At 37.9% G+C, this 27006-nt stretch overlaps 1 protein-coding gene across 12 annotated transcripts in view; it reads left to right on the top strand.

The window, feature by feature from the left end:
* The window catches only part of PTPRM (protein tyrosine phosphatase receptor type M), a 625500-nt gene that overhangs the window by 35048 nt on the left and 563446 nt on the right, over positions 1 to 27006 (top strand). The window lies entirely within an intron of this gene.

The following is a 27006-nucleotide window of genomic DNA, read 5'->3' as shown; positions in this document are numbered from 1 at the left end:
GCTGACTACTGGTCCATTTCTAGGCACACCACCAAGTGATGTTTATGGTTGAAGCCCTATGCAGCCTGAATCCCTGCTGTCTGAAAAACCATATTATCCAATAGAAGCCTTCCCAGGCTTTTAAGATCTGCAGGAGGGCCCTTTTCTCAGATCTACTACCTTGCACAGACATGGGAGAGGGACTTTTGTAGACATTCAGGGTAATGGTGCTTTTCCAGGGAAGGATAGGCTAGCAGTCTTCTTGTTCTACTGCTGGCAAACAAATACCTCTTTATTTTAGGCCATCAGCAATTGTCAAGAAGTTTTAAAATGGATCTGCTTGCCTTTTTAATATTTCACTACTTGTTTATTTTACTGTGGTATTTTAAAAATTATTTTGTTTAGTGTTTTAATACTAGAATTATTGGTATTCATACATATAATTTACTATGTTTTTATTGGAACCTTCTTAATTATGTTGGAAACTGGATGAAAGTAACTAGAATCAGGTACTTAAATAATTGGGTGGATCCATAGGGATGAGTTTGGGAGGCCGCAATCTAAAAAAATTATCAGAGACTTTGTGAGTTTGGTCTTTTTCTTATAGCTGTTTAGAAACGTGTCATGGCACAATCAGAAAGATATGTGTGAGGACCTCAAAATAAAAGTTACTGCTGCTCATCGATATAGGAAGGGTTCCAAGACAATTTCTGAGGATTTGGGACTTCATTAGACCACTGTCAGACAAGTAGTCTACATGTTGGGAGGGGTCAGATCCACAGTCACTCACTCCACAAAGAACAAACCACTGCTGAAAGAACATACTGGCACATTATCTAGAAATTTACAAAGAACCCCAGAATAACATCCTAGGTTTTGCAGCCCATTCTAAGCTTGCCTCATATCAGTGAACATGACTTACTGATCAGGAAAAGACTGAACAAGAATGATTTTCAAGGGAAGATGACCAGGAAGAAGCCACCGATAAAGAATATTGCTGCCTGTGTTGAGTTTGGAAATATCATAGAGATGATTCAAGACTTCTGGAAGATTGTTCTCTGGGGGGATGAATCAAATATAGACCTTTCTGGTCTCAGTGAGAAATGCTGTGTTTGGTGAAAAAAAAGTGATTTGGAACTGAACAATATAATTGCATCCACCAAACTTGATGTTGGAAATGCAGGTTAGGCCTTCTTTTCCATCTCAGGACCATAATAAATTTTGCATTGCATCAGAACATTTTGGAGGAGAATGTCAGACTATCCAAAAGTGGATCATGCAACATTGCAATGATCGTAAACATACAATCAGATAGATCTACCAAAGAATGACCATCAAAGAAGAAGTTCATATTTTTAAAATGTCCTAGCCAAATGTCCAGATCCAAACCTCATTGAAATGTTGTGGCAGGACTTTAAGTGATCTGTTCATAAAAATAATCTTTCAAATGTCACTGAGTTGAAGAAATTCTGTACGAGGAATGACCCAAATTCCTCAAAACCCAGAGAAGAATTATAGAAGATACTTGCTTGAAACCATTGCTACTCACGAGGGTGACATCAGACACTGAATTTAAAGGTTCACCTGTTTTCTGACATATGGATATGGTTGTTAAATCACTTGTGGATAAGTAAATCTTGAAAATGCATCTGTTCGTGTGTATTTTAAAAACAGGTTACCCACTGCTCTTTATCTAGGATTACAGTGTTAGATTACAATTTAATAATATTTAGGTTGGGAATACATAACAATTTTTTTGTCACCACTGTAGCTGACAAAAGTTAAAAGAGATTATGTCTACTTACCAAAACCGAAGCTGTGCAGATGTTATTGGTGCAATGCACATATGAAATCCAACCAGATAGTTTATCTTCCTAATATTTACAGCACAGTGGACCTATAGAATTAGGTCATCATATCTGTTTGGTTTGCACTTGGAGCAAGTAAAGGGGCTCAGAGACAGTGTATTGAATTGCATTGATTCTTTCCTCCATTTCCCAACATAATGCGTCACTTACATGCAGAAATTGTTTTATAACTACTGGAACACAGGACATCAATATTAAAGTATTGCATATTAAAAATAGTTTCACATGTTAGATTCGTGTGTCCTACAGAGGAAAAATAAGTTCTCCATAAGCTCTACAAAGCTTCTCCGCAAAATGTTAATTGTGTTACATCACTCTTTTACATCAGGTCCTTGCCTTACATCAGATTTAATTTATGGTTTTCCTGAAGCAAGATAACTAAGATGACAGTAGTGGAATTGTAGAAAAATCTACAAGGGCAGAATGATACATTTCTAGATGTTTTTGTGACTTCTATCTGAACTAGTCCTGTAAAAGTATTTGCACTTCCCATCTGTGCTGGAAGTTCAGTGGAACTGAAGATAAGGTTTCAGAAAATGGATGTAAGAACCTTTTCCTTGTAGCTGGAAGCACTGTAAAATGAGAGACATTGTAAACTAGCTGCAGTTTGGTCAACTTTCATGGCTGTACATTTAAACTTTATTATAATGTGGGAAGCATGGCTCTGCAATTTATTCCAAGAAGCAGGAGCATCTGTCAGAGTTAAACCTTATATCAGTGCATAGTTATCACTTTTAACTCAGTTGCTAAGAGAAGGCACTTAGTATGACAGATAACTTTTGCTTAGCTATAAAAGCTCTGTGAGCCTGGTTTCACTAAGTTGAAGGAAAAGCAGTGCAAAGCCAAAAATTCTGTTTATAGCTTTTACTTGCAGTTAATAAAACATGGGTGCTTTAAAAAAGCTCTGTTGTTATCCATACTACTCATTTTTCTTAAAATCTGTTATCCTTGCTGATTTTCTGTATTTTTTCCAAAGCAGGCATGATGTGTGTGTGTGTGTGTGTGTGTGTGTGTGTGTGTGTGTGTGTGTAAAAAAAAGAACAATTGAATTGGAATGATTCTAGAGCTGTTGGCTATTGAGTAAGTCAAAGGAAAACTTGTGGTGCAGCTGATAAGTGTACAAAATTGACTACTTAGTGACTAATTACCAGTACAGTGATTTTGTTGCTCTTTTTTTTACCCTTAATTGGCTGCATATTAATAAATTCTATTCATTTCTGGGGCACCACAGAGTTTAATCATTTTATAGACATGCATAATAAAAATATCTAAAGAATTAACATAATAAACAATTATTGCTTCCAGGGGTTTTGTTCTTAAGATAATAAAATGTTAAAAAGCAAGCCACTTGAGTAGAAAGTAATTGCACTGACAAGCACCACACAGCTAGCATTCACAATAAAGTAAACCTTCCTTCAATGTCAACCTGATTTGCTACGCACATAAATGCTTCCTCACATTATGGAAATGTGCCTTTTCTATAAACAGAAAAGAATAAAACTCCAGGCATCTAATTAATCTTGTCTGACATTTGATTTCATACCCAGGTTAAAGGCAAGAGGCAGGTGGGTCTATTTTTTTCCCTCCGTGTGTATGACCACAGGCAAATCTCTCCATTAATGTCAAACTGCATCTGTGTGTCTCTGCGTAGTTGCCACATGTCAGTCATTAATGCATTAGTGTTACTTGTATTCAATTCATATGCATCAGTTTTTCTGTCCAGAGGGCTTGGTAGAGAGAGAAATGCAAGTTGCAGTTATACATAACAAACGTTTCACCTTGACCCTTCCTGTTAAAGGAGAAGTATTTTGTCCTGAATAAAGGGGGGATTAGAAGTGATCATTTATAGTAGAAAAGCCATCTATTCCAGTGAACTTGGAATTTTCAAAAGTTATGGTTTGCATCGTTCTGGAATAGATGTTTCATCAGCAAGAAGCAACTCTATTTCTTTTGGTTTTGTATTTAAAATAACTGGCAGCAAAACCTGTTTGACCGCATCTGTTCTCGAAGCACTCTGTGATCCATCTTGTATCTGCTACTGTTTTGCATAGCAACAAGTTTGAACTCCAGTGTCTGGGGTAAAGCTCAAGTCAAAGCCTTAATTTGTTCTTCTGGGTGTCTAGATGTTAGTATTGATATCAAGACTGTGTATCTAGTTTGCATGAAAAATTGGTTTCTGATACTAAAGTTGGAGGCATTGGGGTGGAAAGCTCCACCTCCTGATTGAGATAATATGTGCTTAGGTGTCAAGGATTCATCATCTTTATTCAAGAACATATCAGCATCTTTGGCTTCTATAGTGCAGAGTTTTATTGATGGCATTTCCACTTCAAACATTTCTCTCATAGACCTGGAGGGGGTTCTAATTATTGTTATGAGCATAACTGAGATGTCAGAGCATCAAAATATCAGATTTTATATTTATATTATTTCTGATACATATGACAAAGGCAAGGTGAGTACTGGTAATGTTAATATGTATTTATTTTGCCTTCAGTGTTTATTAAAGTTTTGCTGACTGGCAGGAAACTTTTCTTCATGTACATTTCTGCTATTTTAGTGAATACTTGAACAGATAATTATTTTTCTGGTTTTTAGAAATGAAATTTCATTCAAAGATCAGTACTAACATCTTGCTAATAGATGAACAAGTAATAGATGAGTCTGAGACTCAAGGCTAATGTCCTTCATCATTTCCAATTAAATCTACTCTTATGGAGATGTCATTTGCCTTGCAGTTATAATCATGTGGTGAGTATTCATTTGGAGTGCTCCACTGTATTATGAACTCTGTCCATATTTTAAAGAACCAGCCCAAACCTTTCTAAATTGTTCTCTGTGCTAAACTTTTAGTCTTATATTTCTAAGAGGGGTAGTGTTTCTGAAAGAATGTGTGCTGCTTTCTCCTGCCTTTAGAGGAGAGAGTTCCTGGAAGAACGTGTGCTGCTTTCCCCTGCCTTTAGTAACAAGGTTTTCAGATCATACCTATTGAGGTTTTGTGAGCATGCAAATCAAACATCTTTACAACTCAATTTGAGGCCTTTTGAGCACTCAAAGAATGTAATCATACAAGCATATTTGTTTTGTGAGAAGAATAGTATGGTATTTGGCCATTCCTATGACCCACAAGGTTTTCATGATGTGGTCTCATTGTCTTCATCTATATTAGGGAAATACGTTTATTAGGTCAGTCAAAAGAGTACAAAAATGTATATGAGATGTGGATAAATGTATTATCCTTAGATGGAATTTGGCATTTTTCTAATGAGTATCATAGCTACCTCTTTCTCTTTATTTCTCATTATGAATGACACAATGACAGGTTGAGAGTATTTTAAGGCAAGAGGAGTGGTACATGGGTGACGTTCTCCTGATATGGATCAGGAAATTATTTCTTCTTTCTTGAAATTTGCACACTAAATCGTTTTAAACATGTTAGAGATCACCAGAGTTCATTTTATTTCTGATAGCATTTATTGTAATCAAATTGAATAAAAAGTACTTTTTATTATGTATGTAAATTTACATGAAATAAATAAATAAAAGAATTATGGACATGGTTTTCCTTTAGACAGCTGCCTAGTTACAATTGAACAAGACATGCAAGGCTAATGTCCTTGTCGATTTCCTGTAATAAGCACCTGGGTCATTTTACTCAGTAAAGGTACTGAGAATCTGGCTTTGACCATGTATTTTCATTTACTGTAATGCAAACTGGAATTGGCTTATTGAATGGAATAGGGTTGTGCTAAATGGCCAAAAGTGGCTTGTTTCCTTCCTTCCTTCCTTCTTTCCTTCCTTGCTCTTATAAACAGATGTGGTTTTATTGGGTCCAGCAATGGACCCATGGCCTTCTGACTCATGAAGGCAGGCAGAGAGGGACTAATCAAGTGGATAACAGAAGTAGCAAGTCAGGTTTTCATCTAGTCTAAAAGAGGCTGTACTGTCTTAACTGGATAAAAAAATAACACCATCCCAGAATCTCACCATATTAGATTCACTACAGATGAGGTTTGTAGCTTGGGTATCCCCTTGGCCTCAACCCTGAATCTTGCATGCCAGATTTCAGTAGTGGTTAGGAATGCATTTGAACTAACACTCCAGCTATGCCCATTGCTAGAAATGTCTGATCTGACCATGTTAACATATGTCTTAATGGAATCCCATTTGGATTACTTTAACATACTTTATGTGGGCTGCATTTGAAAACTTGGGAAACTTTAATGGATCCAGAATGCCGTGCAATAGCTTGATTGGTGTTCGGTCCATATCTGGGCACAGTTCAGCTATGAGGCTAGGCTGCTCACATTCTGTTCTTTAGCCAGCAGACAAGGAGAGTTTATTTTAAAAATACCCTTCCATTTATCATTGGCAATGGCAGAAGAAGCCTCTATTCGGATGTGCTATATTTTTATCTTTACTATGCTTTGCTTTAAGTGTTATAAATGTTGTAACAGGATTGTCTGTTTAACTTTTAAAACTTCAGTATTATATTCAGTTTTAACTACATTTTATTCTACATTGCAAGCTGCCTTGGGTCCCATATTAGGGAAAAGGTGTGATATGAATTAAATCAATAAATAGGACCATATGCCACCTTCTCTTCAAGTGTTTGGGTGTCAGTCTGTTCACATTTGACTGAGACCATATATTTCAATATGGGTGATTTTATTAGCTTACCATTAGGTCTCTTCTGAGTAAATGATAAATATTATGTATTTGAAAATGGGTCATGTATAATTTATCTGAGTCAACTTTTACTTCACCTTAATGGTTCATTATGATAATACATTGTTAACAACAAAATAAAGTAGCTATCCTGTGTTTTTAATTCTGTTAAGAATCTTATCTTAGTTCCATGAGTTATTAAAGCTTTGGTCAATAAAAAGAGCAAAGGATAGTTAGGGTGCCAGTAGATTTGCTGGTAATCCAAATCAGATTCCTGGCAGATCCCATTATTTTTTAAACACCATATCCCTTGTTCTTGGACTGGCAGTGGAGTTTGGGCTGCCAGCTACTGATGATGATGGTAAATCATTGATGGACTGCTGGTCAAAAGGTATTCTAATTTATTCAGTGCCACATTTTTGCTGCCTTCATGGCTGCTTCTTTACACTGCTCTGACATTGTAAATATCAGGCCTCAGTACCCTTTAAATATGGTTTAATAATGGTACACTAGAGATAGTAGGCAGACACTTCAGTATAAATGTTTTGGATTATACCTAATCCTAATTTTAGCTGCATGAAGTAGTCACGATAAAATCAAATTGGGAGATTCTCCCACTTTTAATATGGTATCTGTATCTTTATTGAAGAACAGACGTGCACAATAAAAAGCAAGCATAGAAAGAAAAACTGCGTTGCTGGAGGCAACTAGTGGCTAGGGCAGAAAGGCAATGCACTCATTCTGATTTATTTTTCATTGTATTGCAACAGAAGGCAAAGTATAGTTATTCATTGTTTCAAGGGTTTTTCTCTGTAGGGGAGATAATAAAAGAACATGTAGGCCTAAAAAGATTTGTTCAAGAAAAACAAATGTTTCCTTTTCCTTTCAAGGTTCTTGCAAGGTATTGGAAGCCATTTGATCACACCATTCTCAGACTTCTTGTCACATTTTCATTAACTATTTACTTTTTAACACAGTTGGATTTTTCTCACTTGGATCACTACATAAGTCTGTACCTGCCTGTCTCACTCCAGACCCGTACTGTTGCAAACAGCCTACTGAGATAGAGGGACGACGACCTCTTCTTTGTGAATATTTATTTCTCCATAATTTCCTCTTTGAGTTTTCCACAGTTACAGTGATTCATTAAATCTCACCACCATACCTGCAAAAGTGCTTGAAATGAAATTGTGGGTTACAAAATCACATTTAACAACTGTTAACAACTCAGTTATTTAGGAATTTAATCTCTATAAAACAACAGTAACAATAGTAATAACCACTACAACAAAGCTGTTGGACTAAAAAAGCTTTGAACAACAACCAATAAATTAAAATTACCCTTATTTTAAAATGTGAACATAGACTGCATTCCAGATGGATGGACTCAATCAAAGAAGCCATGGCCCTGAGTCTGCAAGGCCTGAGCAGGGCTGTTGATGAAAGGGTAACCTCAAGATTTCTCATCCATGGGGTCCTGATAAGTTGAAGTCAAGTTGACAAATCAGCAACACTGACAACAACAATTGCTCTGGTAGTTACAACGAAAAGAATAGTGCAACTTTTGCTGACGGATTGAGTCAAGAACATGATACATTCCAATGTTAGGAACATGGACTGGGTATTGCACATATGTATGCATCTTTTTTTTTTTTTTTTTTCATGTTGCAGTTGATGGATCATCTTGTATATCGCAGGCCAGTCTGTGAGGTACAGCTAGCACATTGTCTGTGAGAAGATTGCTATCTGAACTATAGTGAGTGAATAGTATTCGTCCGACTTGTAGTGAAGAAGTATATGCAAACTCAGCCATAGTTACTTTGCAGCAGAAAGTTCTATAACCTTCTAAAGAACAGAGAATCCAATTAAGTAGAGGATAATTGTAACTGACTTCTTCTGACCCTGTCCTTCCAACTTTTAACTGTGTACTAGATAATATCAGACAATTTAATTGGCAAGAGACTAGCAATCTTTATTTCAAGATTTTATTTTGGTAGTATAGATTTTCTCATTTCAGTCCACCTCCCTGCATCATATTGATGGAAAGGCATGGTATAAATCTATTCAGTCAATCAATCAATCAGTCAATAAAATAGTCCCTGTGGGGGAAAATCCCATCTACCACTGGTCATGGCAGATTCATATAAATAAAGTACGAGTGGGCAACTGCAGCTCTCCTGATGTATTTTACCTACAACTCTGATCAGCCATAGCTAACATAGTCAGAATTGCAGTCCAAAAACTGAAGTTCTGTCCACATTAACCTGAAAGTTTGTTCTGTATAGGAAAGTCATCTTGCAAAAATCAGATTAACCCAACAAAAATTATATGCTTCATGGACTGGGCGTGTGTATAAAATACAGTCATCCCTCTGTATCCATGTTTTTTTATCCATAGATTCAAGCATCCACAATTTAAAAATATTGCAAAAAATATATAGATTCCTAAGAGCAAACTTTGATTTTGCCATTTTATATAAGGGATATCATTTTACTTTGCCACCATATTTAATGGGACTTTCACATCCATGAATTTTGGTATTCACAGGGGATCTTGGAACCAAACTCCAGTGGATACCAAGGGCCCACTGTAAAGGGGTTAATAGTAATATTGTTGGCATCTTCTGATAATTATAGTGCACTGTTGCTCTTATACTGAGAGTTTTCTTCTTGACAGGATTTGCAGAACTTTCCCATCACCTGTTGGGCTTTTGCCTTGTTCTCCATAACACTTTTGGGCTTAGTTTTGCTGCCAACCATTAATAATGGCTACTATACTGAAATGGCTTACTGTAGTTCTTCAGCTTGCTTTCCAATTATCCTATAATTGTTTTCTTTTTGGCTTATATTGTGATGGATATGGAAGGTGGTTCTGCTTTGGATCATTTTATCACAGCCATTAATTGTATAGGCTAGGGAGCACACATGCTTCCCTTTCCTCATTTCACCAGTTTAGAACAGTTAGCAACCCTGTTTATGTTGTGTCTTTAGTGGGATTATGAGGAAGGTCCTGGCAGTGGCAAATGGCACTGACATGTTTTTGTACACTTGTAGTTGAAGTACTACATAGCAGGGGAGACCAGCTCCATGTCTTTCACATAAGCTGCCAGTGTAGTTATATTAGTGCATACTACTCAAATGTTTTTTATGACAGTGTACTTTTATGGGATCAGAGTATATCACTTGAGATATTTTGTGCTCATTTCTTTTTGGATTTAGTGTTGTGCTGTAGCATATGGATATTATAACCTTTGTGTTATAATTTAGGAATCCTTCTAAATTTAGCAAATATTTTCTCTCTCTTTTTCAACATGACTGCTAGGGTTCTAATTGAGCATGAAATTAACATGGATTTGTTTATTAGCCTAGAATGTTTTTTTCACGTTATCAATGAAGACAGCATGGCTCTGGGGATGCTGTTTGTTACTCTGATCTGAATTGGTTTTGTTTTTCTAGGTCGTCTGTAAACAATTATTTTTTAAGGACTTTGTGGCAAGAGTGATTTCGGGCTTCGTTTCAGGAGAAAAGAGTGGTCTGGTGTTCCTTTATGTTGGTATATTTAGCTGTATATGCAATTCAAACAGATGGATATTTTCTTTTTAAAATATTTGACCAGAATAAAAGAACTTTAGGTTAAATTGCACAGTACATATAACATCTGTTTTGAGATTTTTTGTTTTTGTTTTGGTATTTCCTAGATTTTTAAAAATGCCCACTGATGTCTTCCCCCTCACTCCACACCCTTTCTCTGAGGGTTTCAGGGACAATTTTGAAACACATACAGTATAACTATGTGCTAGAATTTTTGAATGGAACCTTTGTTCATTTCAGACTGCATCTATTTAAAGCGCTGAGAGTCTGTTTATTACAGAGTTGGATCATTACTTGGTGCCAACAATCTATCATGAGACTGAGTTTCAGACCACTAAGCTGTTTCTGTTCCATCTTATTGTGATGCTATACATTTTACTATGTATGTTAGAGATGTCTATGTGCATTTAAAATTTGAACATCAAATGCATACTCCCTGTATTATCTTGATATGCCCTTGTCATAACTGTGAAGTTTGGGATTGCTACAAGATGCTCTGATGTGATAGTTATTTCCTATTGAAAAGATGAAGTACATTCATTTTAAGCAACCACTCAGCTTTTCTCAGAACCTTAATTCAATCAGGAGTCAGATGTTTTTGTACACAGGTGCTGTGACAGCTATGGGCAATGAATCCACTCTGGGTTTTATTCTAAACTATAAAGGAGATATTCAAGGTGCTAAATCTGTTTTGGGGATAAGAGTCAGCACCTTGGGTATCTCCTGTAAACAGTAGATGAATTCCCAGAGTAGATATACCACTTCACTGCCATGGACGCCATCGCCCCCCACTACACAGGTGTTCAAACTAGAGTCCAAAGTTCTGTAGGAGGTCCAGGAAGCACATGTGCAGAATAGTATGGGGAAGCAGTCATATATATGTTGAAAAGCATTGCTGATGGTAAGGGTTCCATGTTTATAGTTATACTCTCATGCATCATTGGATTAATATAAATGAAGCTAAACAGCATTCAGCTCAATTAAAGCATGCTGTGCTTTGTTTCCTGCAGTATTTGTGACTCGTTGGTTGTTCAGGTATTCTTTTTAATTATGGATAACTTTTCTTTTTCAGCTCTATTAAATTATAACAGTATTCTGCTACAAAAACAGGAATGGCAAAAGTAGATAGATATGTTCTGACAGGAAGTCCTTTGTGGGTCTAAGTCTCAATTATCAGTTTTTAAAACACCCCCCTATATGGGATATGGTGGAATCATGTCCTAAGTGTTAACAAATGGCTCTCTCAATTTTTTCTTACAAGTAGTTGATAGGAGTGTGTCATAGCATATTATGGACTTCATTATGGTACTTATAAACATTGTAATTATGCAAAACAATACTTGTTTAAGTGACAAAGTATTTACCTTGACTGTGGGTACCTATTTTCTGAGGCTTTTGTTCTTTTAGGTCCATTCTACAGAAACAGAAGATCACACTGTAAAATTACAGTTTGTCCCCAACATCCTTGAATTCTTTATCCGTGGATTCAACCATCCATGGTTTGAAAATATTTTTTAAAAATCCAAAAAGCAAACTTGAACCACAGTGAATAGCACACACCTTTTAACCTTACTTTTTTAAAGCAAACTCCCTTCCCCCATACATTTTCTTTAAAAGGAGCTTTGATTTTAAGGGACAGGGACCAGATTGTTTTTCCTTTGACGAAAGCAGTTTTGTTAATAGAAGTGGGAGGAGGGTGGTATTTGTACTTCCTCAGAAGGACATTCTCCCTCTCCCCTATCCCCCACAGGCCTTTGTGGTATATGGAAATCTGCTTCTGGAGGGTTTCTGTGCCCTCAGCAATGTGACAAAGTAGGGAATCATTCCCTCTCAGTTTTGCTGACAGAAATGCTGTTGTTAGCAGAAACATACTTTCTTTTTTTCTTTGAATAGCAGAAATGTCCAGGAGCCCGTAATGTTTTCAGCAAGTAAGATTAGAAGCTTTTCTTTGGGTCAGACAGACATTAGGAGGTCACAGGTGTGACATACCATATGAATAAATGGCAAAGGGGATATTAATCTAGATTTACACTTCAAGACTAGATTTGGCTCACTGTAAAATATCAATATCTTCTGATTCCATTTCTGCTGAAAATCAGCTATTAGTTTTTTTGGCCCCTTCACCATTGACTGTTTGAATCTAACAAATGACAAGTATATTCAGTTTTCCAGACACTCTCAACGGTATAGCATATCATTGAAAGAAAAATATTTCCATAGTGCTCATTATGATGGTGTGAGTGTAAATCCATACTATTTCAAATGTTTTCTCTCCATAGGGCAATATTACATGAGTTTTGGTACATTTTCCAATTAATTGCATGTTTTGGTGACAATATCATTTATGCAAGAAACCCTTGTCCTTTTCACAAAATCCAGTCTTTGGGCAAAATATTCTTCTGCACAATTTGTTTATGCAAAACACACTGAAACAAGAAAAAAGTGTTTTCATTTTTGCAGATGACATTTTTTTACCCAGTGTCTCAACATGTTGCTGGCACATGCCAAGAAAAATTCCAGAAGGTGCCTTTTATTACTGTGGCTTTCCTTAGCCCTTCCCCATATAGAACTGTGTGGTCCTGTTTATAGTCTTTTATTCTTACCAATGTCATTCCCATAAGTAGTCCCATAAAATTATGTATTATGTGCTAATTTGTATTATGCATATACCTAAGCAAGCATTAAAACAGTATTTGAACTATGCTGTTGCATGATGATTTAGCAAATGTGTATTGCGTAATTTTTTAGTTTTTTTAAAAAAAGAAACAAATTTGTGGTTGACAAATATGGAGTGAAAGCGAACCATGCTTGGTAGAAATTCAGTGTGCTAGTTCAAAATTCAAGCTGTAGGGAATAAGTGGATGCCTTATATGCCTCTTGCCATTGAAACAAAGTGAATAATTAATCCATTTTTTTTTAACATTACTCATGGAATGTGGGGAGGGAGAGAGCAGTGCTTGTATAAAGCAATCTTGGATATCTGTGGGCAACTAGTCATACAGTAGAGGTTTGCAGTAGTTGTAACACATATGGGTTGTGGGAGATGAAAATAGACAATTTGGGATTGACCAAAATGTGAAGAAATGAAATTACATGGTTCATGTTTCTTCCTTGTATGTGTGTTCTTGAGGAATGAAACTCACAGGATGAGAAAGAGATGGGTTCATGTAACACACTGCAACGTTTAAAATCTACAGAAGAGTGAATCTTCAAAAAGTAAAAGTAGAGGAAATGAGAGAATTTTCTATTGACTATTAATGGGCACTGACTATCAAGATGAACACATACTTTCAGTTATGAATTTTATATTCAGCACATATACCAACTTCTTTGTCACTGTGATGTAAAGGTTGTGTAAATAGGAAGTGACTAGAATTTATTATAACTACTGAAAGAGGAAAGTGTGCCTAAATGCCCTAAAGGCACCAAATCCCTTGTGATCCTGGAAGCTAAGCATGGCCAACCCTGGCTTGTACTTGGATGGGAGACCACCAACGAATACTAGGTGCTGTAGAGTATACAGTTTGTCCTTGCCATACATAGGGGGATCTGTTCTGGACCCCCCACCCCAACATAAGGCAAATTTTGCCTATGCTGGAGTCCCATTGATTTGAATAGCAGTGCGCTCCCACCATTTTGTCGTTCGCCATCTGTGTAAGCTTAAAGCCGCATATGGCAAAGGCGTGTATGCCAAGCGTGGACTATATTTTAGAGGAATAAGCAAAACAGCCTCTGAGTATTCCTTGCCTAAGAAAACCCGATGAAATGCATGAGGTTACCATTTGTCAACAGGTGGCTTGAAGATGCATGTGTGCATGTGCATGCACACATACTTAAGGAGGATAATAGGGTATTTGGTGCTATACATCATATTTGAATCATCCCATACCTTGTAGATGCTAAGACATTCTTCAGAAAATGAAAGACCTGTGAGATCATTTGAGTGTGCTGTTTCATGCTTTTGCGCATTTGTTGTTTACCTTCACATCACTTAGCTTGTGTCTTTCTTTCATGAGAACAGTTGAACTACAAACCCTATTTACTTTTGGGTTGTTTCTGATTCAACTCTTGAAAAGCCATTCTTAGAGCCAATTGCAGTGACATGACTTAATGGATTCAAAGCTTTTTGAACACAGGAAGGGATATGTAGAGTTCATCCAGTAAGGGCTCAGTTTCTAGATTTATAGGCATTTATGATAGTAAGTTTATTATTAATGATCTGAACAAGCTTTAAAACAACTCCTATTTTTACACAGGATTTTAAAACTAGCAATAAAACAGATAGGAGAGCTTGCAGCTATTAGAAGAGGATTTAGAGTCTTCTCCTTTTGACCCTTGAAGATTTGAAGGAATGTTTAGATGTACCTAAGGCTTTTTGTTAACATTTCAGTGCTGTACACCTTTGGGAATAAATTTCACTGAATTAAGAGATCTTTTGATTAAGGGAAATCTTTTCCTTGCAACATACTGCTGTCCTTCCTAATTGTTCCCAATTCCCTTTCCCTGTTGTTCTACATCCTGGGAGAAGGGAACAGTGCCAATTAGCATCAAAGAAGTGTCATCTTCCAGGAGCTTCATTAGAAACAAGTAAAAAAGCATGAATGCTAGGACATACAAATGCCATGGGATCTTGTAGCAAGCACCTTTGAGACTAACAGTGTGAAAGAAGTTGTACCATAAGCTTTTGTATACTTGGGCTACTTCCTCAAAGATGTTACAAGATCCCTTTATATTCCAGACTAACACGGTTATGAATTCTACTCCTTTTGTTGTAAGTCAGCTTGAATCATTTTTAAAAAAAACAATGAAGAAATGCTTGGCCCAAGCAATACCTAACAGAGATGGATTTGAACAGGAGGATCTGCCCTCACATTAGAACTATAGAAGTTGCAGGGGGCTTCCGTGCTGAGCTTGGAAAAGTTACTTACTTTGTACTACATTTCCTAGAATCCTTCAATCAGATTCAAGTAGTTGATGTCCCAAAAAGCTCACTTGAAGTTCTGTTTCCATATGCATAACAGCACCTCTGGTTATATTTTATTTGAACAACAACCAAAGTAGCTTGCCAGGCATGAGAGTTGCATGAAATTAAAGTCTAAATCTGCTTCTCGGGCACACAGGGTTAGATGTATAATACTCTGAATGGTAACTATATGAACTCTGGCTTTGTTTATTGGACCAGGATGAATCTTTACTGCTTTTCCCATGGGTAAAAGCATGATACTAGTTGATAATGTGACTTGCTTCAATAGAGACAGGCTAGAGAATACCACCAAGGCTGTGGCCTTTATTATCCCCCTCTTACTCTTTGTAAATTGGTATATCCAAGAATTAGGAATGGCATAATCTGAATAATTTAAAAAGAGGTTTTACTGACATTTTATTTGAATATTTAAGCTATCAAAGTGTTGTGTTTGTGTCTGTGTTTGAAAAGTTATCTTTGCAGTGACACTACATTAATATTCTTGAGTGCTTATGTGGTTGTTGTTTAGAATGCAGTGCTGAACACACTTATCTGGGAATAAGTGCCACTGCACTGACTGGGACTTGCTTCTGAGTAGAGATGTATAAATTTATGGTGTAATTTATGACTGCCAGAATGGGGAAAATCTTGATTCATTTAGTTTCTTCTGTAACAGTAATTAATGCTGGATATAAACATTTCAAGTAGAACAGTTAGCTTTTCCTTGTAAAATTTCTAATATGTTGATATGAAATGTAGTAGGTTTCCCATTCAGCTTTGTGGCCTTTGTTAAGCTTGTTGTATCTGCAGTGGCAATCACTTTGAAATATAGAGGTGGCTGCATTAAATCCTTTGTTGGAAATTTACTGTGGGATTGAGCATTGCAATGCAGCAAAGCAAATAATGAAGGCATATGTTTACCTATAATTCTTTTTACCTTGGGAGAAGAATTAAATAGGAACAGTTTGGTCGTTGTCACATTCTTAACAGTTGCTTTCAAGCATGAAACAGTCCCTCTGCTCTCGGAGGATTTACTTAGCAGTTTGAATGGAGAGGTCTTTACTGCTAATGGAACTGAGATGGCAGGCTTAAGCAATGGGGTGCTTTATAGCCTCTTTAGCCACTTGAGAAGATGTTACATCAAATAGCTGAAATTGTCCCAGTCTCCAATGGTGTGCAGGAAGTTGCACAGAGATTGGTGAATAAATAATTTAGAGTTGTAAGAATGTCTGCATGCCAGAGTGTTGCATGTATCTAAAAGCTTGATTTCACAGAAGATTTAATATCAGGAGACATTTTGCAGCTTTTGATGGAGTTATCCCTCAGGGAACATTTACTAGTGACTTGTTGTGGGGGAGAGATGGCCTAACCTACAAATTAGTCCATATAATGATGGACTGTTGTTAAAAAAAATAAGAATATATAATTGATAATTTCAACATTGAAAGGGATGCCACTTTCTATTGCAAGAAAGGCTACAAAAGAACATGCTTCATTTGCACAGATCACTTGCTGTTGTTCAGTTTATTACTATAGCTGTGGAAAATAGTAAATGTATAGCACATGTATTAACTTTACCTACATCATGAGGAAACATGAATCATTAGAAAATACAATGATGCTAGGAAAGTTGGAAGGCAGTAGAAAGAGAGGAAAGATGATACCGGATGATTAGGTCAGGAAGGACACAGGCCTGGGCCATCAGGATCTGAGCAGAGTAGTTGAGGACAGGGGATCTTGGAGATGCCTCATCCACAGAGTCACCATGAGTCGACTTGGGGGCAGATAATAACAACAAGAACAAGGAGGAAAAGACAAATGTGGTCTCCTCACGTTTTGCTTGCTTGGCAACAAAAGAGAAAAAGGTTCAAAAGACAGTCATTTTTTTCAAAAATATGGGAATCCACAATACAGGCACCACAGAGCAGTTGCCTAACTAGTCAGTGACAACAAAAATGAAGACTGTGATATATAATGGAGCATGTTTCCTTTTTGACTCTCATCTTCAGTATCTGGTCATAGAAGCTTTAGACAGAAGCTACAGAAGGTGTGCTAGCTTAAACAGCTCATGTTTGATATGTATGTAGGAATATAGTATAGCCCGGCACTAGGCACACTCCAGCCCATCAGATGGAGTGTTGTATGAACACATGCTCATTCAAGAAATATGATCTGGCTGTGTTTTTTGGTTTTTTATTTAAAAGGTGTATGATCCTCATACTCCTTGTTTTAAAGGTCCTTTTTATTGCTAGCACTACAACAACAAATTCAGTGACGTCAGGGATAGGTATTGCTCCCAGTGGATTCTGGAGTCCATTACTGTCAACCACAGAGGGAGAAAACTGCAGTGATTGTGAGCAGATGTATCTCTTCCTTCCTGGGGATGAGTGGAGCTGCAGGAAAAATCTATGGCAGTGATGACTTTATGTTCCGCTCCATCCTGCAAGGCCAGTAGTTAGCAATGGCTGGAGCAAAGTACCTGGTAATTACACAGTTGCATGCACAGGACAGGGCTTGAGAAGCATTGTGAGATGTACATGCTAGATGCAAGGAACTCAACTAACATGGCAATATACTGCTAAATGGGCATTGCAAAATTCTGTGGAAAGCTCACATATTATGCAGTGAAAATGGGTTTGAATGACAGATTGGAAATCTCTGTAATAAATTAAATATATTTTGCCACCCTCCTACTCAGCTGAACACAAAGTCTGGCTTGCAAAACCTTTTGTCACAGAATAAAATAACAATTATGGCAAAAAGTAACATACAAACATCTGTCATCAGCTTCTGTTAATAAAGTCAGTGGAGAAGATGGCAAAAGTGGTTATCATAGCTGAAGAATTTCTTACTTTTTACCATTGTGACTTATCTTCTGAAGTCACAAATCATAGTGACATTGCTGAGTTAGATGCATCATGGTTGGTAAAAATAAAAAGATTGGTGCATTGCTTTCAAATTAAATTGGCCATGCTATGAATTTGAGACATCCTTGGCTACAGCATCTGGATCTAAAAAATAAATCCTGTTTGCTCTATTCTACCTTAGCTGTGAAGAGCTATAGTTAAATTGAAATCTTATTGCAGTCTGAGCTCTAAAAAAAGCTTTGTGTTGATTCTGTTATGTGGAATTCCCAAGTGACAGTGTTTGCCAAGAAACCAGCCTTGTGTTTCAAAGGGAAGAAGCCTTTGCTGTAGCAACCAGTGGCCCAGGCCTCATGAGACCAATAAAATAAAATAAAATGATCACATTTGGCATACAGTGGGCCCTTCTCTTACGTGGGGATCCATTCTAGACACCACCATGTAAAAGAAAAAACACGTAAGCTCGAGCCCAATTGGAAGTAATGTGGCTTATGTCCGCTGTGCAGTGCAGTGCGCGCGCCATTGGCACATGCCCTATTACTTCTTCCAGGGCACACAAGGCTTTTTTCCAGCGCGACTTCCAGTATATGCCGGAAGCTGCGTATGATGCGCCCGTGTATGACGCGGGTGCACCATACTATATTCCTTAGGCTAAGATTGTTCTCTCTTCTAAGTGTTATGCTGTAATAATTCTTAAAACTGTGGTCTGTAGCTTATGGTATGTCCATACATACAAACATGTATGTATGCAAATAGGGCAGAATACATAGAACCAGGATTATATGGTTTGGCTTTTGAAATGCTATAGTGGTTGCAGTTTTAGAACATGGCATTTTCTGTAACATTTTTGTCCAGTGTTCAGAGATGTGGTAGCTTTTCTGTTTTAAAAGTTAACATACTGATGAAAAGATGTGGATAAGGTCTGCTTGAGAACACTTAGACCCTTTGCTCTAAAAGCCATCTGATCAAAGGAATTGACATTGATGGTGATTAAAGAAAAGCATTTTTTTGTATCTTAGGTGATATTTCTACACTTGGTCTGCATGCATGGACAAACAAAAATCTAAAATGGTAAGAGCCATGCAGATCCTGTGAGCTGGTATCAATTTTTGAAAACGTAGAATGGGAAAAATATAGCTCACCTTTTAAAGTCTCTATAAAGTTCTGACCCTTTTATTAGCTTTTAGTTTGATTCTTATGTTTGACTTCCTCGTTAGTGACCCTTTTAGTGGCATCTCACTATGGTAAGATAAGCACTTTTATTTAGGTCAGTACACCCAGTTTCAGGATTTTAAAGGGCAAGCAACTATAATTTCTCCTTAGGGATTTCTCTGGCCAAACTTCGTGACATAGTACAGAATATAAAGATTTAGCACTTTTCTTGTCTACAGAACATGATAATCATAGTTATTCTGGGGATCATGCACATCTGTGTCGCCATATTTTGTGAAACATCCCTTTTATTTTTTACTTTTTTGGATGTGTAAATGTGGCTGACTTCCATAGTTTTATAGGTGATTAAGATGATGGAAATCTAATGTACTCATAGCTACATGTCAGGTTTTCTTTGACAATTTAGCTTCTTAGGTTGTTTACATTTGGCATATCTTGGACTCAAATAATGAATTGGACAGATTATGAAAGTTCCACAGACATTTAGAACTTTCTTCTGATGTCTGTAGTAAACTAACCTGAAAGGGGCGGGGGGAGGATTTGGCCATCCATTTTTGTTTTGGCAGATTGCAGCCTGGCTGATAGTGGATATTGTTATTGATAAGCCATGATGACATTTATGCAAGTGTTCTGGTAGTACGATCCTGTGTTAAGGCCAGTAGCCTAAAACTGGCCAATCTAAATAACTGCCCAGAAACACTCGCCAATCCTGAGTTTTCCTACATCTAGATAAACTAAAAGTGTGAGTATTACATACTAGGTTATCCCTCATGCTGTGTTTGGTGGTAGAAATTAAACGGTTCCACAAAATCAGGGCTTTGTAATGCTGGCCTAGGCAGCTCAAATTCAGTCATGTGGCTAGGAGCCTCTGGAAGCCTTATGTTCTTTCTAGGAGCCAAGCTGTTGAAAATCATGTTTAATGTTATCCCGAGTATTCTCAGAGTTACTGTATTTTGGTATTCATGGATGAACTCTATAAATGTGCTTGAGTCTAAGCTGTCACTGAAAAGTTGATTGCTGGATCAAGTGCAAGAGAGATGCTCTGTTATTTTGACTGGGGATCTTGTGGGGCTCATCTAGCATAGCGACCATTCCTTGTGGTTTGCTCCTATAATTTCTTCTTCTTCTTCTTCTTCTTCTTCTTCTTCTTCTTCTTCTTCTTCTTCTTCTTCTGGGGCTTGCTCTCTTTCATACCCAGATAGAACTTCCCCTTACTACTTGTAGTCAACTTCATTTCCATTAGTATTGCCCAAACACAGTGGGAAGTTGGCTGCCTAACACTGTGAACAATTTGCAAACTGTTTTGCAGGAATAACAACAATTTCTTACTTGCCTTTCCTGGTGGATTGAGGTGGGGGAATAACAACCAATAACATTACACACATACATGGTTTTATAAATATAAAACATATTGGAAAGCCTATAAAACCAGTACATATTAAAAGCTATCAATAAATGCTTTAAAACCATAATTTAAAAATAATCTGGATATTCCTTCCATAAGAAAGTAGTCTTTACTGCTGATGTAAATAAACTCAGACAGCATGTTAAGCTCATGGATCTCTTCCAGCAGACCATTTCAAAGTCTGGGGGAAGCTGCAGAAAATTTCCTCTTGGTCACAATCAGCTTAGTTTTGGATGACTGAAGTAGATTTCTCCCACAAGACCTGAGTGTATGGGTCAGATAATACAGGAGAAGGTGATCCTGTAGGTAATCAACACTTTGTACTTTGCCTGTAACTAATTGGTAGCTAATTTAGGGATAAACTGACTGTGAGTGGAGCAAGGAGAGTACGTGGCGGTGAGTGAGAAGTGGTGGCAAAAAGGAATTTTCAGATTTGGGACCCTGCTTAAACTTTGTGAGGTTGGCCAGGACTCTGCTGGCATATTGGAGCTGTACTGTGGCTTCTGCTTTTTTTCATCAGACAGGATGAGAGAAGAGGTAACAGAAAAAATAATGTTTGTGTCTATGTGTGGGAATACTCAAAGCTCTGTGGGGAAGAGATGTCTCTTGAGAAGGAGCAGGAGGAGTATCTGAGATTGATCTTGGAATGAGTCCTTCATCTTTTAACCTGTAGTTAAAACCTCTCCCTTTCCCCATCCATGCCATTCTCCAGTCCAGAGCATGTGCCCTATACACACACCAGTTACACCCCTCTCTAATCCAAAGAAGATTTGAATGACCTTCCTTACCGGGGAGAAGCTTCTGCCTTTGCACCTGGTCACCACAGTTGAGCTGTGACCAAGAGGCCTCTTGCCCATGCCAGCCTTTGCCACAAGGCCAGTACAGGTTAGTGGCTTCTCAGTTACTGCTCCCAGGATGACTGGGTGTAAAAGGAGCAGCAACCGAGATTGGTTGTTTTGAATTTGTGGTAGAACAACAGACCTAATATCAAGAAATACAGTGGGGCAGGTGTACTAGGGTTGTTGCCCAAGTGGAAAGGGGAAAGTAGCCCCAAAAGGTTTGGAAACCTCTGCTCTAATATGTGTGTGTGTTCTAGACTCATATATAAGTCTAGAAATTCTAGTAAAAAATTGACCCCCAAAAGACAGAGTCAACTTACCCACAGGTCAGTGTAACTACAGTTGGCCCTCCTTATCCACGGATTTTTTATCCACAGATTCAAGTGGCTTCAGAATACTCCAAAAAAGTGTAAATTCAAAAAAAACTTTGATTTTTCCATTTTATATAAGGGACATCATACTATGCCATTGTATTTAATGGAACTAGAGCATCCATGGATTTTGCTGTCCACAGGGATCCTGTAACCAAACCCCAGTGAATAACAAGGGTCCACTGTACTGTACTTTAACTCTTGTTGAAAAAGGAACCATCCCCTGCTCTGAGGGGTGGAACAAACAGGCACAAAAGATAAGTCTCATGTCTACTCCAGCTGGAAGTAGGTTAGAACCTTATTGTCCACATGGCCCTTTCCCAGAGTTGGCCATGGATGCAGGGGCTGACCGGCACTGACTTGGAGTTAGACTATCCTGGCTCTATTTTGCTCTGGTCCTAAGGACTGGAGTGTGGCTTTTGTGTGACTTCCAGCTACTTCGGAGGTGCGTCATCTAATCAGCACACCTGTATAGTGACCAGAAGCCACTTTGTTTGGTCTGTCTATTCGGGACATAAGTCTCTCCCAGGGCAAAATCAGGCAGAGTTATCACATGAATGTTAAAGGCTATAATCAGTGCTAATGTGATCGGCAATTTCTTTGCTTTGCGTTTTCATCCTTTTTGACATGTGTGCATTTTCTTATCCCCACATGTGCCTGATAACATACCTCACACATCGCACAGCCACCATTTACCACTGTTTCCTCCTCATTCATCCAGCCTTTAGAGTGAGCACAAACTGTTATGTGTGCCGGAATTTTGTAAGTTCTTTGGCATTGTTTTGCTTTATCCTTCACATCCTTTGTTACATTATCCATAGGTCATATCAAAATCCATAATTTTGGCCCCAAAACTTTTTCTTGGCATGTTAATGAGGTCACCTTATGGTTGAGTATATATGGTATATAAGTGCTATTCAAAAAGGGGAAAACATTATCACCTTTTGTGAATAGCCAAGAGTGAAGCCCTCTGTTTTCCCCTTTCACTGCTTTAAGTTTTTCTCTTTCTTTCTTCTGACAGTATTGAAAATACACTTGTTCTTCCCTTACATGTCCAACTTGTAACTTTAAAATTCAGTGTTTCCCTGTTATGCTTAGGTCTCCAGGTACTTGATGGGCAGTGTTCTCAAGAGAGTCTACTACTGTCTCAAAATGCTGGCTTCAGCCACTCACATCTAATAGTCATGTCCACATGACAGTGTGGGAAGCTCTGGGACCTTTGTGTTAATTTTCCCAGCTAGTTGATTTGTTTCAGATTTCTTTAACTGTTGAATACTTGTACAGAGCCAGAAAATAAAGCACAATGTGTACAGAGTAGATTTGTTTCACGTTTTGAAAGCATACACTTTCTGAGAGAGTAACCATGATGTGGTGGTTTGAGGACTAGACTAGGCTTGAGGAAACCCCAGCCCCACTATATGACCTTGGACAAGTAGTCACACGCTCTTCACCAAAAAAATCATGCCAAGAAAACCCTATGATAGGGTTATCATAAGTCAACTTGAAGGCAAATTACAGCAAAAACAATTTTTGAAGACCATGAAGTTTAGGGCCAAACAAGGCATGTTTATTTTTAATAAACATACATCAATTAATCTGACTTTAAGTTTTATTTCAAAGTGAATGGTGTTTCATTTTTAATGTCCATTTGAGCATTGCATTAGGTATGAAACTGTACCACCTGCTTTGGCTACTTTACTGTGTTCTGGTATTTTATTTTTCTCAGAAGCTGACTTCTGGTAACAGGTGGGCTGAAAAATGCATGATGCTCAGGCTAAGTGGTAGAGAAGGTTGTGTTTCACTCCTCTTTCCTACATTCTCAGTTTGAGAGATCTTCAGGCTTTATAGCCAACTGGCTGTGGTATACTTGGTGTTCACAGGTGGATTTTCAAAATAAATAGCAATAGATTATTCAGACATTGTTACTTATTAAAGAAAGAAATAAGAACCATGCTGTTTTTGAAGGATAGGTTAGTTGCTCAGATGAAAGTGAGTATAAGTTAATTTGGTCTGTGTACTATTGAGACTTGGGATCTAACCAAGTTCTGTGGGGGTTAGTTTCAGAAGGCATATGTGGGATTGCAACCTTGTATTAAGTAATGGTGCAGTGGATTTTTTTAGTAATATTACAGTGGGACTTTGTTATCTGCTGGGATTTGGTTCCAGGAACCCCCGTGGATAACAAAATCTGTGGATGTTCAAGTCCCATTAAATATAATGGCAGAGCAAAATGGTGTCCCTTATGTAAAATGGAAAATCAAGGCTTGCTATTTGGAATTTATACTTTTTTGGAATATTTTCAAGCCGTGGATGCTTGAATCCATGGATAAAAAATCCGTGGATAAGGAGGGTCAACTGTTTAAAGTTAACTGAGTAGCTGCATTTTGCCATTCTTTAATGGTTATGTATTTTCTGAGACTTTTCTGCAAAATTAGGTTTTTGTTCTTTCACATTATATTACTGAGAGCTACTTACTGTTTACTTACAGATTTCATGGTTCTATTTTCAACCTTTTTTTTTTTACTTTTTCTAAGCTCATGGAAAGTTCAGTAGCTTTAGGTTCTGTTTCTAACACCAAGTCGATTTCTAATTACTGTTTTAACACAGTAAGGAGCTTATCGCTTGGCTTATTAATTTGTCTTACCTCTCTCAGTTTAAATTTAAATTCGGGCTGCGTTCCCACTTTGAGGAGAACTGCGTGCAGCACTTTTCGAATCCAGGACTTTTCCGGCTTAAGAAAATAGCCGCTGGAAGTGGGGATGTACCCGGGCTGTATTCAGGTGGCAGATTCGGCAGCAAAAACCTTCTTATAAGATTAGAATGCAGCCCGAATTGAAATTTTAACTAGGAAAGGTAAGCTGAATAAATAAGGCAAGCAATAAGCTCCTAAATGTATTTCAGTTTGTAAATAGCACACTGTTAAAGATAAAACAAGCAGGATAATTCAGTGGAGTAAGTAAATTTTAAATAATATATTTCCCATTTTCAAAGTAGCATAAATTTTGGAGGCAATTCTCCCTCTTACCTCAAACTTCCATTGTTTTTCTGGAAAAATATAGAAATAATAAATTTAATATTTGTGTGGTTTCAGACTTTCTGAAAGTTGTAGATCTCTATAATTGCTTCATCTGAATACTTATGGAGATGGTAATATATTTGTTTGTTACTCCTTTGTATCTCTCCAGTGTTTTATAAAATTTTGTGTTACACAAGCTGTTAGAAGTAATGAATAATGAAGTGACTATAGACAGCTGAAAAACTGTGCTTGAAGATAATGAAATTATAGAGCATGTATTGTTTTAAAGTGGATCAAATTCTGTCTTTGCTAATGTGAAATTAATGATGTTGTTCCAAATTTGCATGGATGCAGTCAGACTAAGGAGCTAGAATGAGAGTAAAATGTGAGGGATAACAGGTAAGTTGGAGCCCATTTCTCCCCCTTAATTGAATTTTAAAGGTCAGCAAATATCACACATAATTAAGGTTGGATTATCTTGGATATAATTTTTGTTATAACCTTGAAGATAAAATAGATTCCCAATTGGGTGCTTTTTTTTGCAGGTAAGATTTTAATTCTAGCCTGTTATTATATATGAGGCTTGCTCTGCAGTAATATAATCTTTAGTTCTATGTTTCTTGAATGGCCTCCTCTGCATACTGTTTTTGTAAAATAGTAAATTATAATATTCTTTAGTAATCTCACACAATAATTTATAGACTTTTTATTACAAAAGTTTTCATATTTGTTTAAATCAGCATAATTCTTTACAATGCACTATAGATTTTTGTTGACATATACTTTTGGTAATACATGGCTCTTCTGCCATGGAATGTTAGTTCACAATCAATTGTTATAGAAATTGGTAAAACAAACAAACACACACCTCTAGTTGCTTTGTCAGAGATCCTCAGATACATCTGAAGATTGGATAAGCTATGGTGACAGGAAAGGTGGTTGAAGTGGATAAAAAGTGCTGTGTTAAATAAAGCTGAACACCAACAATATTAAATGAGCAAGCCAAGGAATAGGGAGCCAAGAGGCCTAGAGCCTAACAGAAGGAAGTAGAGTAGGTAGCAGCCAAATGTGAACATGTGGAAATGGAGGGGCATGATTTCATGAAGTTTAAGTATGCACTACTGTAGTACTATTAGCTTAAATATCAGCACAGGTAACATGATTTCCCCATTAACGAGATTCATTAGGAGAAGAGACAATGATCGATCCCCATTTTTGGAAACAGTAGCGCGTTACAAACCGCCATATAGGGACGTCCTCAGGAGTCCTAGGTTCAAAAAGGGGTGTCACTTCTTGACGCCCCCAAGCCTAATACGTCCTGAGGACGTACAAGATGGCGGCACCCCATCTACATGGGGGCCGCCATGATGGCGTCACGAACGTGCCGCTTCCAAACGAGGTGGTGCGGACATGACGCCGTCGCGCCGTGCAAGGGCGCTTACTGCGCCCTTTCGTCAGAGCAGGAAGGAGCTCCGAAACGGAGCTCCTTCCTGGTCTTGCGTCGCTGGCGCAGCCTTTAGATGGCTGCACCTAGCGACACAAGGGAGAAAGGGGCCAAGCGGCCCCTTTCTCCTCCTCCCCGCCGCTGCGGGGTGTCCTTGGGGCTTGAAGCCCCAGGGACACCCCTTTCCAGGCCTCGGGGAAGGGGCCTTTTGCCACTTCCCCGTGGCCTGGAAAGTGGCGGATAGGGGCCTCAGTGGCTGCCACTCTGGCTGCTGAGGCCCCGACCCGGTGGGGAAAGGGGCGGGTGCAGGCCGCCACTTTTCGGCGGTCTGTAACGCGCCAGTGATTGGAAAATCCTAAACTGTCTCTTGCCCTGGTGAAACACGCTGATTCCAGGATAGGCACAGAGTAGAAGTAAAGAAACACAAGCCAGGATTTAGTTAGCAAAGACAGAAATTATTTTTGGGTTTTGAAGAAAGAGTTCTGGAGGAAAGAGTGTTTTAAAATTATTTAAATGTGTGGTGGTGACAGAGATAATTATGTTTAAAAATGCATATGGTTTTAATAGGACATGGATACATACAGTATTTTAAAACAAGTAAACAATGACTTGTATTTTGCACTCTTCTGAGAAAACTGGGCTAGGGACATGGGATTCTAAGACTGAACCTCTTTCTACTCGGCCTTAGTGCTTCTCCCAGAATCAGTATTTAGGCTGGGCATCTATTTCAAAAGCAAAGAAATAGAGTATGGAGCTGTGCATAGAGGGGGAGTTACTGCAAATTGCAAATTTCTTTTTGTTTGAGTTGAAGTAATTCTGGGTTGTC

This window comes from Sceloporus occidentalis, unplaced genomic scaffold (assembly GCF_023333645.1).
Source record: "Sceloporus occidentalis isolate IW3139 unplaced genomic scaffold, rSceOcc1.0.p SCAF_3, whole genome shotgun sequence".
NCBI lineage: Eukaryota > Metazoa > Chordata > Lepidosauria > Squamata > Phrynosomatidae > Sceloporus > Sceloporus occidentalis.
Note: the sequence above shows the minus strand (reverse complement) of the source record. Positions and strands in the feature narration are given on the sequence as shown.